This window comes from Mauremys mutica, chromosome 9 (genome assembly GCF_020497125.1).
Source record: "Mauremys mutica isolate MM-2020 ecotype Southern chromosome 9, ASM2049712v1, whole genome shotgun sequence".
NCBI classification, from domain to species: domain Eukaryota; kingdom Metazoa; phylum Chordata; order Testudines; family Geoemydidae; genus Mauremys; species Mauremys mutica.
Genome location: NC_059080.1, coordinates 94,816,527 through 94,833,049, shown reverse-complemented (window position 1 = coordinate 94,833,049; position 16,523 = coordinate 94,816,527). Strand labels below are relative to the sequence as shown.

Below are 16,523 nucleotides of genomic sequence, written 5' to 3'. Positions count from 1 at the left end.
CCCTTTTGTGTCTGGCTGCACTCGGAGACTGGCACAAATCACAGACGATGACGTGGGAGACTTTCCCTTGTATAAGTTATTCTCACAAGTTGCATGAATAATGATCTAGACGCATGAGAAACCAAGTTTCTGACCACTTGTGGACATTAAAAATCCCATGGTACTTTCTGTATGAGTTGAGGTATTAGTCCCAGAGGGAGGAGGGCTAGTCATTAAGCACTGAGATAAAATGGTGATGGGTGCAGTGTATGAAGACAGATAAATCTATAATCACATTCCAGTAATTGCATTCTCCCTACCTATTACAAATTGCCTCTTCACTCTCAGTTGGCTATGCCATGCTTCTTCACTTTCCTTTTCTGAGCTGCCATGTAATGTTGTTGTGCAGTTTTAAAGAGTTTGCTGAGTTTCATAAAAGAGGTGGGTTTATTTTAGTGGTAGGTGAAATGATCCACTAGACAGTGAACTTGTAAAATAAAGTTTGTAAAGCTCTTTGACATCTATCTGGTTGAAAATTTATGAATACAAATCATTATCATTATCATTTAATACACTAGTTGAATCCACATCAGCATGTATACGGCCAAATTCTGCTCTCATTTCCGTTGCACTAAATCTGGAGAAAATCCATTGACTTCAGTAGAGGTTCTCTACATTTATCCCAGGCTGAGAGCAGAATTTGGCCCACCGTGCCTTACTTACTGTTCATTGTGTTCACTTTAACCCATGCAAGTCCTGAATATCAATCACATTCAAATCAGAATTTGGCCCAGTTACAGCATTGTAAATCTGGATTAGCGTCACTGAACTCAATGGAGCTATTCTAGATTTAGCCCATAACTGAAAGCAGGAATTTAGTTCCACATTTCTTAGGAGGATATTTGTGGTAAGGAGAGGTCTGTAAGAATACTGAATGTGGACAGTAAGAATACTGAATGAACTCTGCTATTGCAGCAAACCAAGAGACAGCTACTGTAATAAAAGTATGATACACATGAGAGACTGAAGAAAGAGCTGGAGAATAGCTGAACAGGACCACCTGACATGGGTCAGGGTTATAATATCCCTGTCACATGACAAACATCAATACCACTCCAATGACTACAATTACATCTGCTTTTTTTTTGTATTAATTCAAATGCAGACAAAACATATTCCTAACTAGAAAGACAAGAACAAACTAATACAACCAGTTAAAGGGCCAGTAACCTCTATCTCCTGTAGCTATTGTTACTGCTCCTGGAATAAAGAAATATTGGACGTTTCACCTTGCCACAAACTACCTTGACCAGTCCCATGATTTCATTTAAAAACATTATTTGTATTATATTATAGAATCATAGAGTATCAGGGTTGGAAGGGACCTCAGGAGGTTCTAGTCCAACCCCCTGCTCAAAGCAGGACCAAACCCAACTAAATCATCCCAGCCAGGGCTTTGTCAAGCCTAATCTTAAAAACCTCTAAGGAAGGCGATTCCATCACCTCCCTATGTAACCCATTCCAGTGCTTCACCACCCTCCTAGTGAAAATGTTTTTCCTAATATCCAACCTAAACCTCCCCCACTGCAACTTGAGACCATTTCTTTCTCTTCCTTTGCTTGCCTCAGGAATAAATGTTGTGTGACATGTTATTTTTGTTAAACAAGATGTAACTGCAAAAGAAAGGCCTCAGGTATAGTTTTGGTTTTTTTTAAACTTACAAATATAATGGCATAGGGAAAGGGAGATATCAATTTGGCTAATTTTAAAAGTTGCAACATTCTTGTTGCCGTGTTTAAAAATATCTTTGATGACCATGTGAATTGACCAGAAATGTGTGTGTGTCAGTGGATAATGAAAAGAAAGCAACTGGAGTTTTGCTACTCGTCCCTGATTTATATTAGAATAACATCTGTAATACAGCTGTTTAGAGTTCAGATTTAGCACTGTATAAGCTGTTTTCTTAATGCAGATCTATCCTCTGTCTAGATGATAGAGGTGAAATAAGGCAGAGGTAAAAGGTTTAGTAAGAGCAGGTGAAATAAAGTGGGGAATAATTTGTATACAAGCTGTTTTAAATGTTCAGGAGGGCCAAGGGGAAACAAAAATAAAACAGGAAAACAAAATCATACAAAAACTTGTCATAAATGAAAACAATTTGCTCATGCCGGTATCCTTAAGTGGCACAAACTCTTCTGCTGCTGCTGCTATATTCTCTAATGATATTACTGCATATGGCACATCTCATCTAATCTGTTAGTAAAATCCTAAAGTCACTTATGTCAGTCTCTAATGCAAGCCAAATGAGTCTTCCCAGTAATAAGAAGCTTCGCAGAATTAGTTTTCGTTTTGCAGAAAATTGCCATTGGGGATGGCACTTTTATCTAAAAATTTCACTCGTGCATAAGCAAAAAACTCATATTATTTGGTTACATTCCATCAGTATGAGAAATAACATTGTGAAAATTCTATGCATGCTAATGATATATAGAAATCCACCTGCTTTCAGATAAAATGAGTTTAATTTTCTGTTGCCCACTGCCTGGTTGGCCTTTCATAAATTACTTATGCACAGCTATTATTAAAATAGAGGGAAAGCAAATTAGAAAGTCCTCATATCTCTCCACTGGATTTAACCAAGGCAGGGCTATGACAGCTAGAGTCAGCGTTTTTGAAAAAATTCTGCTCTCTTGAAAAATTTTGCATCTCTATACAATTCTATGCCACTGTTGTAAACGTTCTGACCTGCCTTCTTACCAAATTAACCTAAATCCTTTCTATTTTTCAACATTAATGGAATCCTCTAGAGTCCTGCTGATATATATTAAAATATATTTATTGGTTAATTTGAATTCCAGCATTTTGTACCTCATTTCCCAGTACTTCTGTTATATCTGAACAGCTTGGAGCTTTAGCATTAGAAACTTACAAATTAAGATAAATACATCTGACAATTATCAGATCAAAACAACTTAACTTTCATTGGAATGTATGATTGCAAATTTCCCTTCCTGATGAAAGAAAAAAATGAGGACTGTCTGCTTGAAACAGTTAATTGGATTTGAAAGTACTGTACATTTCAAGCAATTGGTGCAGCTTTTGGTTGGTCAATGACTACTTGACCTCCTGGTTTTACAACATACAATTCGTTTTCGTTTCTTGAGGGTCTTTCAAGTCCATAGTTCATGGTGACTTTAAAGTTTAATTTCTGTTAATGACATTATTTTGCTCTTTTAGGATAAAACTTTCTTGTGATGTGTTGAGCAGCAGTGACAATCCCATTACTGTGAGAGGAGAAATACCTTCTCCAATTGCACTCTTTAAATATGATATGTAGCATTATTTTATTTTAAAACAACTTCTTTGGCATTTTAGGTTTTTATGCACAAGAGTAATAATGCCAACAACTATTGTGAGAAATGCTTGTTAAATAAACAAATAAACAAATAAATAAATAAATCCCATTAATCTTGCAGTCTCTGCCCAGGCAAAATATTCCTGCTAAGCCCAGGGGCCCAATTCTGATCCCACTTACATCAGGTACTAGTATAACGCCTTTCACTTCAGCAGAATGACTTCTGATTTACACTGGTGTAAGTGATATCAGAATATGGGCCAGAGGCTGCATGGCTGGGACCTTTCTTTGTAAAAGAAGTACAATTGGGTAGCCCTCACCCATATTTGTAAGTACTTCCTCACACAGCTAGTCATGTGAGTAAGTGCAAATCTGAGTGAGTAAGGGCCACTCAGTTGGGCTCTTAGGATCTTGGCTAGAAACTTTCTCATGTATAGAAACCCTTATCATTGTCACTGAAGAACAACAGAAATGTTTAATTCCCAACAATGCTTCTTAATGCTAAGTAGTCCGTTATTCATAGCATAATAAAGTAGAGCTTGATTCTATTGAATATTTCACTTTACTATGTAAGTAGCTCCTTTGAATTTAATAGGACTACTTGTGTCATAAGATACTACTCTATGGGTCAAATCCTCAGCTCAGATCTGTGCAACACTACTGCAGTCAGAGGAACTACACTGATTCATACCTAATGTGGATCTGGCCTAATGTGAACATGGATGGCACAATCAGGCTCTAAATTATTAAAATTAATGAACCATAACATTTGCTGTTTAAAGAGAATGATGAAGCATAAAGTATATGTTTCCTTTAGACCTCTATAGAGAGCATTTGGCTTCAAATTCTCAGCTGGTATAAACTGCTGTAGCTCCATTAACTTAAGGGGAATGACACCAATTTACGCCAAAGGAGAATCTGGCCCTCTATACCTTGTAAAAAGGAGGAATGTGGTATAATAATCAGAGCAAGGAGTTAAAAGTTACAACTCCTAGTTTCATTCCTGGTTTTGCCATTTTCTTGTCATGAGACATTGGGCAAGCATCTCTGTATGCACCTCCTTGTGCCTCAGCTTCTCCATCTCTAGAAAATGTGAATAAATAATACCCTACCTCACAGTCATCTGGTAAATCTTAATGAATTATTGTTTGTAACGTGCTTTCAGCTTCATGGACAGAAAATGCAATGGAAATGTAAGATACAGTATTTTTCAGCACTCTTATTTTTTCCATTGCCATTTCCTGCTGGAAAAGGCATTTGTAGAACAGTTTCTCTAATAGTTTTACTGTAAAACAATGTGCATATACAGTTCTAATAAGGTGGCATGTTATTAAAGTTTCATGAGTTTTGGGAAACCCTTATAACACAGGGATGACTTTATCTCTGTGAGTAATATGGACCTCTCAAACTCATGCCAATAAAAGCTTTACAACACACCACATTATAATGTATTTACTATCTCACACGCTCAAGTTTCAGTTACCCAATCAGAGTGCAGAAACAGTACCATGTGACTTAGCTGACCAGTGACACAAAAGCTATATTGTCATCCTCAAGCATTCAAAAATCTTGTCAGGCACAATTATGAGATTGGCTTAAAATCATGAGTTAAAAAAAATACACTTTGGGTTCTTTATATTTGCCTTCCAACATTTGAGCCTTTAGTCAGCACTCAAGTTACGTTCTCTAGCTTTTCTCCATATCCACCCGGTCTAAAATTTATTTACTTTTTAAATGAAAGATGAGATTCTCCCATATTCATATGAATCCAAGAGCTGGAAGGGGCTTTAATAAAAACACCATATTTCACAAGACTTGAAATAAAATCAGAAGAGTTGGTAACAATGGAAGAGGTTGAAATTCATCCCATGAAGAGGATCAGCACAATGTCTTTTTCTCAGTAAAGTACATCAAGTTTATATAAATAAAAAATAATTTGGTAAAAATCATAGAGCACAGTGACAGGAGCCTGTTGTCCACAGTTCTCTGTTCACTTCCTGCAGTCCACAGACCCTACTGTCATGTTAGATCTCTGCAGGCACATCCCACAGTCTTACACAACAACAGTTACTACACACACACGTAAGCTGTATTTTGAGGCCATTCATGGGACATAAATGGTATGTAGACTTTGTGCTGGTCCTCTATACAGCAATGAATTTCCTCAGTAAAATGTAAATGTAAAATTTCCTCTGTTTGTATTACAATAGCACGTAGGAGTCCCAATCATGGACCAGAACCCCACTGTACTAGGCACTGGCTGAAATCCATTCCACAATCCACAGGCTGAAATACATGCTCGTAAAACACCGGTCAAATAATTCTGAACAATGAATCAATTAATAAAAATCTAACTCTGATTGCTGATTATTTGTGAACAGAAAAAAGGGTTAAATAAATAATTCTCTTTATATAGCTCACCCAGCTGTAGCAATCAGCAATGAGATCCTAAAGTCTGGAAAGCATGACACAAATGTAAAAAGTACCTTAAATTCAAAGTGAAAACCCATGACTTTTTCCTACACTCTCTGAAGTACAGCATGTCCTATGCACCCAGTAGAGGACATTTTATAGTATTAGACTGTTGAAATGCTATAATTAAAGATCTGTCAAAATTTCCATTAAATCCCTGATTTTCAGGGTTTAATTAATAACAGTTAAAAATACTGTGAATAGAATTAGAGCCACTGTCATATTCTTATTGCACATTTATTCCTGATTTCAAGTCTGTACAAAATATGGGATTGATCCTGCTCTCTTTACTTACACAATTTCCTACTGAAGGGGAAACTCTTTGAAGATAAAACTCCACATTGAAGTCAGTGGGATATCTGCCTGAATAAGGACTATGGTATACACCCTTAAAACAGTCACAGGTTTGCAAAAAATTAGTCATTAATTGGATGGACGTTTATTCATAGATTTCAAGGCCAGAAGGGACGACTATGACCATCTAGCTGGCCTCCTGTATAAAACAAACCACAGAATTTCTCAAAATAATTCCTAGAGCAGATCTTTTAGAAAAACATGCAATCTTGATTTAAAAATTGTCAATAATGGAGGCTCGATCTAACATGATCCTTGGTAAATTGTTCCAGTGGTGAATTATTTTCACTGTTAAACAGTTTTGCTTTATTTCCAATCTGAACTTGCCTAGCTTCAACTTCCAGCCATTGGATCACGTTATACCTTTCTCTACTAGACTGAGGAGCCCATTATTAAATATTTCGTCCCCATGTAGATACTAATATGTAATCAAGTCACCCTTCAACCTTTTCTTTGTTCAGCTAATTTGAGGAAGTGGATTATTGCAGAATAAATTAAATATGGTTGTAGAATGGACATTCAAGCCACAATAATTGGCTTTATGATAATTGTGAAATATATCAAATGTGTCACCTTTCAGTAGAATTCAAGACCCTTTTCCTACAAGCTTCCACACCCACAACTTCCTAGCTAGGGCCAATTCTGCTTCATTGAAGTCAATGGGAATCTATCCATTTATTTTAATAGGAGCAGTATCAGACACATTGTTACTGGGAATTTTATCTGAGTCAGAACTACAGGATTGGGCCCCATGTTTAAAAAAAGGACTCTGTAAATACTGAAGACTATATTTTCCTCTGGAAGCATAAGAGAGAATGAAATGCTGTTACTGTAACAATGGCTGCTGGAGTCACTGGAGACTGACTGAACCACCCTATCATGTGACAAGGGTATGGACTGTTTGTAACATGGGACTATGTCATATGACTAATGCCAGGAGATAAAGACTGATCTCTTACCATATCTGACAAGTAAGCTAAATATGTGGAGGGGAATGGAGCCTGAATCCCTCAGCCTAGAAGGGAACCTGGCAGAAACTGGAGGAGATAGTGGCTGAACTGCTGTTTTCCTAGAAACAAGTAATATTGCAGAGAAATCCAAGAGAGTAAATCCTTTAACATACTGCTACTGCAGCAGGCACAGAGATATTGGAGATATGCAATATATTCCAGTAGGAGCACAAAAAGAACTGCAAACTGCATTCAAAAGTCATTCAAAAATGTCCAAGAATACTTTGATATACACAAGAATGTCACTTAGGAAAAGCACATATTTTTGACAAGAAAGAAGCTAAGAGCTGAGAGCATTAACCATTATGTTAGGGACTTAAATAATAAAACTAAATCATGAGAATCTGAATAGTTAACAGAAGAATTAATTGGACACCAAATTATTTGTTGTTAAAAATTGATACCCAGATCAAAGCAAGGTTATCGAGAAAACTGACTTCACCTTACAAAAAAGCAGTGGATATTTCTAGAACTAGTGAAAGCTATGCTGCCCCAAATGAAAGTGTTAGCAAGAACTGAAGTCCCGCTAATTAAAAATCCATACTAAGGCACAGAAACACAATACAATGGCAAGCAAACAGCAGAGAACAGATTTATTTGCAATAAATATGGATGCATTTACGACGTAAGAGTATCCAGCATAAAGGATGTGATGTAATGCTGCATGCAATTAAACAACCATTTTGCAAAAGTATGCTGCTTTTATTATTACTGTGTATTACAGTACTATCGAGATTGGGTCCCCATTCTGCTAAACATTGTACAATTCATAGTAAGAGATAGTTTACAGTCTAACTACACAACACAGACAAAAGAAAGTATCTCAGTTTTACAGATGGGGAATTAAGGTGAACAGGAGTTAAGTGACTTGCCCAAGGCCACACATTAAGTCTATGGCAGAGTCTAGAACTGAACACAGTCGGACTGCTTCAAATCCTTTCAGTACAAACTGCAAAGATGTATAAAAGCAAAATGCATTCATGCACATAGACTTGGAGGAATTCCATGTGTCCCATGAGGAGAAGACCAGTTTATAAAATCAGATGGTTAAGGTGTATATCTTGTCTACTGAAGAATATGAGGAGGTATTTAATAGACTGGGTGCATTAAAGATATAAAACACACACTGATACAGATTCCAACGTCCTGATACAAATACACATATCATTTAAATTCCCATTAGCACTGAGAAATAAAGAACCAGTTTGACCAATTGCAGAGCTATAGAAAGTTGGGAAAAGACTTCTTCAAGCAACCAGCACTGGAAGGAGCTAAATTGAATTAATATCAATACTAAAAAACAAAACAAAACTAGGATTCTGAGCTTGCAAAAACTTAATGCAAAGTGTGATGCTCACTATCATTAATGCCAATGACCGCTAACAGCCATAAGGCTCCTGATGGAGGCAATGTGCTAGGAGAAGGAGACATCAGTAGAGCTCCATGTCTTTACTGAAGAATTAAATCCCATTTCCCCTCCCATCACCCAGCCTTGCTCCTAAGATCTTTCAGGATTTAAGAAACAAACAAACAAAAAAGATATAGGACCTTATTCTTCTCTAATCTATACCAGGATAAATCAGGAGCAACTCAACCAAAGTCAATAGGATTACACGGGGAGCAGGTAAATAGTTATTTGTACGCCTCTAGAGTTTACGTTGTGAAAAACTCTGATTAATTTAATCTTACCATCACTCAGTGCACATCTGGCTTCAATAGCTCTGTCAGCTCCTGCAGTGGGAGCATTTACCTGGGGCTCATGATAGCTCTGTGCTGATTCCTGAGCAGAGTGGGCAAACTGACACAAATTCACAAACTTTGAAGGATGCATTGCAGCATGGCAAAGCGTTCTGCTCCCTAGTGATCAGCACACTGCAGCTTGAATTAACAAGACTGTCACAAAACAAAAACAGAAATAAATGAGAATTTTACATAGCAAAGTAATCTGTACATAACATACTAAAAATATCACTGTGTCCTGTTTGCATAGAAGTGCAGCTCACATTCAGCTAAGGCCAGAGAAAAAAACAACATCTTTCTCTTACCACTTCCTGAAAAGCTCACTATTCTATATTTGTTTGTTAATGGCTTTGAATCTATTGTCATGTACTTCACTCTTCATCAACAGGCGTTCTTCAGTGCAGAGAAATATGATTCAACCACATTGGAACAAAGGTGAGAAAAGGAAAAACAACAGATGTAATACTATTTGCATCTGTGAACAATATATGCTATTTTATTATGACCTAAAGTAAACAGATGCATGTAAACTGCATCCTAGACATAGAATCAAAATTTTTTGCTGGCTTCAAAGTTCCTAACCTTCATTAATCTTCCCACTCATATATTCATTTGTTGTTTTTTTTTTAAATCATTTATTTAGACAATGTAGAGTGTGCATTTGCAGAAAGTATAACAGTGGGTATGATACAGGACTTGGTCTCTTTTATCAGTTTGATCAGCTTCTGGCTGTATGTGCATCCAAATTCAAAAGAAGGAAGGGAACGAGAAAAAATCCAAAGGGTGCCTCCTGAATGAAGAATACTGATTCGTGTACAGAGCATAACAAAAGGGGATAGTAAAAAGAGAGGAGATAGCAGCACTCATTTACCACAAAATCAAGATATTGATAAAGAAATTAATCAAAAAACCTAAGGACATGAAGAGAAGAAATTCTTTAACTGCCTATACACCAATGCTAGGAGCCTGGGTAACAAACAGGAAGAACTGCAATTGCTCATTTATGAGAATAAATTATATTTAGCTGGTATTACCGAAAACTAGTGGAATGGTTTGCATAACTGGAATGTTAAAATCAATGGTTATAATCTATTTAGAAACGATCAAGTGCACAAAAGGGGAGAGGAAGTGCTATTTTATATCAAAAATGGCATTACCTGTTTCTGAGTCACTTGTAACTCAGAAGAAAATTATCTTGAATGCTCAAGGATCAATGTCCTAACTAACTGATAAAGCACAAGTTGGGGTATTAGTTAGTATCTGCTTCAGACAATCAAATCACACTAGGGAACAAATTGACTGGCTCCTTAGGCACCTATCTTTAATATGTAGGGGAAAAAGCTGCATGATCCACAGGGCATTTCAATCTGAGTGACATAGGCTGGAGGTCTCATGCTGCCAGTACAAAAACATTCCTGGAATTTCTAAATATTACAGATGACCATTTCCTAACTCAAAAATTGTTGCAACCAACACAGGGGAATTATGTATTGGACCTCATTCTAACATAAAAAGGAACTGATCACAGAACTACAAATTGGTGGTATCTTAGCTTAAGTACAAATGATCATGACTTTCACATTTATAATGTAGAAACAGAATAAAATCCAAACTCTCTCTCTACATATATATATATATATACACACTTGGTGCTTTAAAAGGTCCAATTTCACAAAAATGAAAACAGTTATGAGCTAAATCAGCTGAGAGGAAACATTTAATCCAAAAAAGTGAATGATAATTGGGAATTGTTTAAAAACACTTTACTAGATGACCAAAAAGCCATAATTGAGGAAGAAGGCTATATTGCTTAAAAAACTGACCTGCTTTAGAGGGAAAGTGAAGGCATAGATAGATAGATAGATAGATAGATAGATAGATAGACAGATAGATAGATAGATAGATAGATAGATAGATAAAACAAATGGAAGAAAGGGGCTGTTGATAGTAATGAATATAAATCAGAAGCTATGAATTGTAAAAAAACTGATAAGGGAAGCAAAGGGACAAAAGGAGAAATCTATCACCAGCACAGTTAAGGACAATAAGAAGTTGTTCAAGTACATTAAGAACAAATATAATCCTAACATGGTATATAAATGGTAGAATTATCAATAATAATGCAGAACAGGCAGAAGTGTTCAACAAATATTTCTTTTCTGCATGGGGGGAGGGGAGAAACAGACGACACAGTCTCATCAGATGATGATGGTAACACTCCTTCCCTTCCACTAGTATCTCAGGAGGATGCTAAACAGCAGCTACTTGCATCTAAAATTTTAAAAGAGCTATCTGAGGAGTTTGCTGGACCATACATGTTGATTTTAAATATGTCTTGGAACAGTGGGGAAGTTCCAGAAGACTGGAAAAAAGTTCATGTTGTGCAATACGGAAAAAAGGTAAGCAAATGATCTGGGTAATTATAAGCCTGTCAGTATGACATTGAACTCAGGCAAGATAATGGAGCAGCCGATACAGGACTCAATTAATAAAGAATTAAAGGAGGGTAATATCATTAATGCCCATCAACATGGGTATATGAAAAATAGATCCTGACAAACAAACTTGATTTTATGATGAGATTACAAATTTGGTTGATAAAGATAATAGAGTTAATGTAATATACTTAGACTTCTGTAAGGTATTTGACTTGATAGCACATGACATATTGATTAAAAAAACAGAACTATATAAAATTAACATGGTAACTGTAAATAGAAAATCTTCATTGAACAAGTATTTCCAGTGGGGTCCTGCAGAGATTGGTTCTTGGCCCTATACTGTGTAACTTTTTTTACTTGAAGAAAACATAACATCATCACTGATCAAGTTTGCAGATAACATAAACATTGGGGGAGTGGTAAATAATGAAGAGGTCAGATCACTGATACAGAGAAATCTGGATTGCTTGGTGAACTGGGCACAAACAAACAAACAATATACATCTGTAAGCAGAGTCAGGATGAGCCCCACCCTGACATCTGGTGGTAAATTATGGGGAGTGCGGAAAGAAGTTTCGGTTATTTGCATTGGCACTCCCACCCCACTTAGCATACCGCAAAGCAGCATGGGATGATTATTTTCACAGCTGTGGGACCCCCAATTTCGTTGTTATTGGGGCAGGAGCAATGAAATGTTGTCACCCTGATTGGGTAAATGGGGAACTACAAAATTGTCTTGTGATGGGGGGTTTCATTGTCAGCAGGATAGCGCTTGCTAGATGGGGGACATGGGTTCCAAAACCCATTGGAGAGAGAGGGGCTGGGGACAGGTATCTGTACTTGGTGGTGCAGGCTCCTTCTGTGTGTGAGCCAGAAGCACCAGTTCCACCTATGCTTCTCTCCACTGTGGAATGTCAGAGGTAATTTTTGATTCCCTTAAGAATCTAGATGCAGGTTACTGAGCTGAATTCACTGGTACTGGGGCTCCCCTACTATGAGCTGAAATCACTGAAGCGCTGGACTTGCTGAGCTGAGAGCACTGTGCTAATGAGTGGGGGAGCCTGAAGCAATACTGGCAGAGCGGAGTGGAGCAGTTTGTGCAGCCACTGGGTGAATGAAGCTGAGCAGCTCGTGAGGACGGGTGGAGCGAATCACAGGACAGCTGGTGGACCAGAGCAGCTGGCAGAGTGGAGCAGCCCACAGAGTAAGCGGAGCTGAGCTGTGTGCGGGGATGACTAGTGGAAGCAGAACCCCACGAAGAGGCAGGGCAGTTGGCCCCGAACCACGTAAGGTGCCCCTTTCTACCTAGGCTGGGGAGGGGGACCTCTGCAAAGAGACTCTTGAACTCTGGGGCTGCCTGACCCAGGACAGAGACTTTTGAATTGTGGGACTTTTGGGACTGTGGGTGATTTGGGGGGTTGCTGGACTCAAGGGCCCAGAGAGAAGGACACGGTCCAAGTTGCTGGGGTGGGTCTTTGCTCACGGTTTGACCTATGAACTCTAGTTAAGGTATTTTCCAAATTTAATGCTTGTTGTTTATCTTATGTAATTAAACCTTTTCTGCTACACCAAGAGTCTGTGCTTGCGAGAGGGGAAGTATTGCCTCCTTGAGGCACCCAGGGGTGTGTGTAAGATTTTCCCAGGTCACTGGGTGGGGGCTCGAGCTGGTTTGCATTACGTGGTGGGGAACGGACCCCTATGTATTGAACCTGGCCCTTGCTGCTATCATTTCAACCTAGCAGAGGGGTTACACATCTAAGAACAAAGAAGATAGGCCACACTTATATGATGTGGGACAATATCCTGGGAAGTAGTGACTCTGAAAAAGATGAGGATTGTGGTGGATAATCAGTTGAAAATGAGCTCCCAGTGTGATGCTGTGGCCAAAAGGCCTAATGCAATCCTTAGGGCTGGTCTTCACTAAGGGGAGATCGACGCTGCTACAATCAATGCAGCAGGGATCCATTTAGATGGCTTTCTGGTCGACCCCAGTATTCCAGCTCTCCGAGAAGAGTAAGGGAAGTCAACCGGAGAGCATCTCCCGTTGATGCAGCGCAGTGAAGGCACCGGGGTAACTCGACCTAAGCTACGTCAACTCCAGCTACATTATTCACATAGCATAACTTAGGTCGATTTACCTCAGTAGTGAAGACAAGCCCTTAGATGCATAAACTGGGGGATCTGGAGTAGGAGCAGAGAAGTTATTTTATCTCTGTATTTGGCACTGGTGTGACCGCTGCTGGAATAGTGCATCCAGTTCTGGTATCCACAACTGGTATCCATGGAGCTCCAAATTAAGCTGCTTCCTCCATAGTAGGAAACTTAATGCAGGTGGGTGGCAATGGTAACACTGCTACTTGCCATCTAGTTAAATCCCCCTGAGGCTCAAGAGGCATCCTATAATTGGCACAGTGAGAAATCATGTACATTTCTCTACCTCCCTTGCACCTGCTCTAGTGTTTGTAAAACATTTTGAAAGGATACCTTCTGAGTACTATTTACTAGAATACTGACATCTGCCAGCCAAATGGCTGCTTAGAAGGAAGTAGGTAACTGGCTGCAGACTCTCAAAGTACCATAGTCCTGCATGTTGACTAAAGTTATAACCAGTCACAAAGTCATACATTAAGAGCCATTTTTTTCATGGCTTCAAACAGGCACTTTACCAGAAATGCATAACTTCAGTGCATTTGTGGAGCCACCCACCAGTGTGGAATGTAAGTGGAAGAAATCATGGGCACAGTTCATGAACTGCAAAGTTGCCTAATCGGCCTGGTACTGCTCTCACCAACATCTATTTGACACTGGAATAACTGCACTGACTTCAGTGAAGTTACTCCTGATTTACACTGGGGTCCAGAGAAAAACCAGGCCTACACTAGCTGAAGAAAACTGCCTTCCTCATCTTACCAAGCAAATTACACAAGTAGCCCATGGAAACAGTCCAGAGAACTTCCTCTGAATGAGGGTGTAACTCATTTAAGTCATTTGATGAGACAGGATAATAGCCATTATTTTTCACTTGGCCAGTTCATATTGTGACACTTAGAGGGAGTGAGTCTGTCAAGTTTTTGTCTGCTTTATTTGATTTTTCACCATACTGCCCCTGGCCTCTCTCCATTGTGCTGGGAGTGCATTAAGCACTGGAGAAGCAGTGAGGCTCAACCAGTGTAGAGAGAGGCTGGAGATGGGGAATGGAATTACAGTCAGACAGCAGATTCTTTCTCCCAGCAGAACCAAGTCTATTCGAAAGGTTTTGCTGTTTTCCTCTGTCTTATATATATCTATATACCACAATACATGGAGGAGAATCGGAATAGGATTTCTGATATTTCTGCTGAGATGTTGGGAAGAGATTGTTTTATGCATCTGTCCATGTTGAGACACATTTCCAAGATCTTAATTTTTAAGAGATTTTATATCTTTTAATCTGGACTACTTCTAGACTCGAAACCTCTAACAAATGCCCGATACCACCAATGAAATATATTTCAAAAGACCTGCTTCACAATAACCCTCCAGTTTATATAGTCCTTTGCCCCAACACAAAATGGGTGTAAATCATTACCACTGTAACTGGGTAGTATTTTATACCCACTTTGCATTGGCATCAATAACTCCACAAATGCAGAACAATATTAAGTTGGGCCCAAAGTCTCTATAAGCACCCCACTCTGTAGCAGTTTGGGAGTTCTTTCGGGATTAAAGTTTTATTGATCTTTTAGGTTTTTACAGGTATGGGACTAAATAGAAGACTCCCAACAAAATGAAAGGAGAAAGAGGAGAGGGAAAAATTAGATTGTCTAACTTGAACTGAAAGCACTTTGGGTCAGAGTCATGTTTGTGAAGGACCATAAACATGCTGCTGCTATATGAATAAATGTTAATAAACAAAGACATTATTAAAATAAAATAATAGCCCTGGGGTACTGGTGGAGGATAGGAAAGAAATAACAGTCATGCAACACTGAACAATAGTATGCAATATGCTGTGTGGTACTGCTATACTAGGGTGACCCGACAGCAAGTGTGAAAAATCAGGACAGGGGGCGGGGGCTAATAGGAGCCCATATTAAAAAAAGCCCCAAATATCAGGACTGTCCCTAGAAAATCGGGCCATCTAGTCACCCTATGCTATTCGTATAATAAAATATTAAGATGGCAAATATGGGAAGGCAGGCATTTAGAAATAGAAAAGACCTATTAGTTTATGCCAGCCAAGAAGACTGTAATGGAGGATCTTATTAAGAGTGTAGAACTGCCAGCCAACACCTACAATCACAGTTCTCGTGATCTTTTGACCTCACTGTTATAAGACTGGATGTATTAATAAACTCTAGATACTGACACTTAATTTCTAATGAGAGAATTATGGTTTATCACATCACTGTGAGAACATGCATTTATTACTCCAATTATAATAAAAAGGCACAATTTTTTTCTAGTTATGGACTGAGCAGCCAGGAGAGATTCCAGAAATATTGCAAGTCTTTTTTGAAAATGTAAAACAATTCCCAGGATCTACTGCCTTTGAGTGCTGCTGCAGGCACTTTTGCAGGACTGTGTGCATGTGCCATTCCTATTAGATGGCTAAACAGAGAATTTAGATTTCTAGTGGTCTTGATCTGGCAAGAGCCAGAAAAGCGGTTTTTCTACACCAAACTCACCTGGTTCTTCAGCTGGTATAAATTAGCATAGCACAACTGACTTCAATGGAGCTATGTTAATTTATACCAGCTGAGAATCTGGCCCATTTAAAAAAAAAAAGTTTGGCCAGCATGAGAAACAAATTGTGAAATTGAGGGGAAGTGCGCTGAACAACATAAAAACTGAGATTCGGATAACAAAGATCAACATGAATTCTTCTGGAGCTGTGGATAATGATAAAACTGTCAGACTGAAAGAATATCTAGTGAACAGAACTATCTGAGAAAAATTATTTAAAAGCATTTGATTTATGGAGGCATTTCTTTACTGTTACCTTTGTTTACTGTTACCTTTACACAGCATAGCAAGTGTATTGAAGCGAAGGCACAATTGTGCCACATATCTGCATATACTTTAGATGGTGTTTTGTAGCATTTATACTCCATCACACTAACCAAATCTTTGTGTGGTCTCTGCCATTTCTAACTCATAAATAGGTGCTGGCCATATTGAATGGTCTAGGTC

General features: G+C 38.4%; 1 long non-coding RNA gene across 2 annotated transcripts in view; it reads right to left on the bottom strand.

Annotated features, from left to right (window-relative positions):
* Nucleotides 1-16,523, bottom strand: part of LOC123377697 — an 81,752-nt gene that overhangs the window by 52,218 nt on the left and 13,011 nt on the right. The window contains exon 3 of one of the 2 annotated variants that reach the window (XR_006582281.1): nucleotides 8,860-9,063. This is a non-coding gene — a long non-coding RNA (uncharacterized LOC123377697). The remainder of the gene's footprint in view (nucleotides 1-8,859; nucleotides 9,064-16,523) is intronic. The other variant, XR_006582282.1, reaches the window with a different exon arrangement.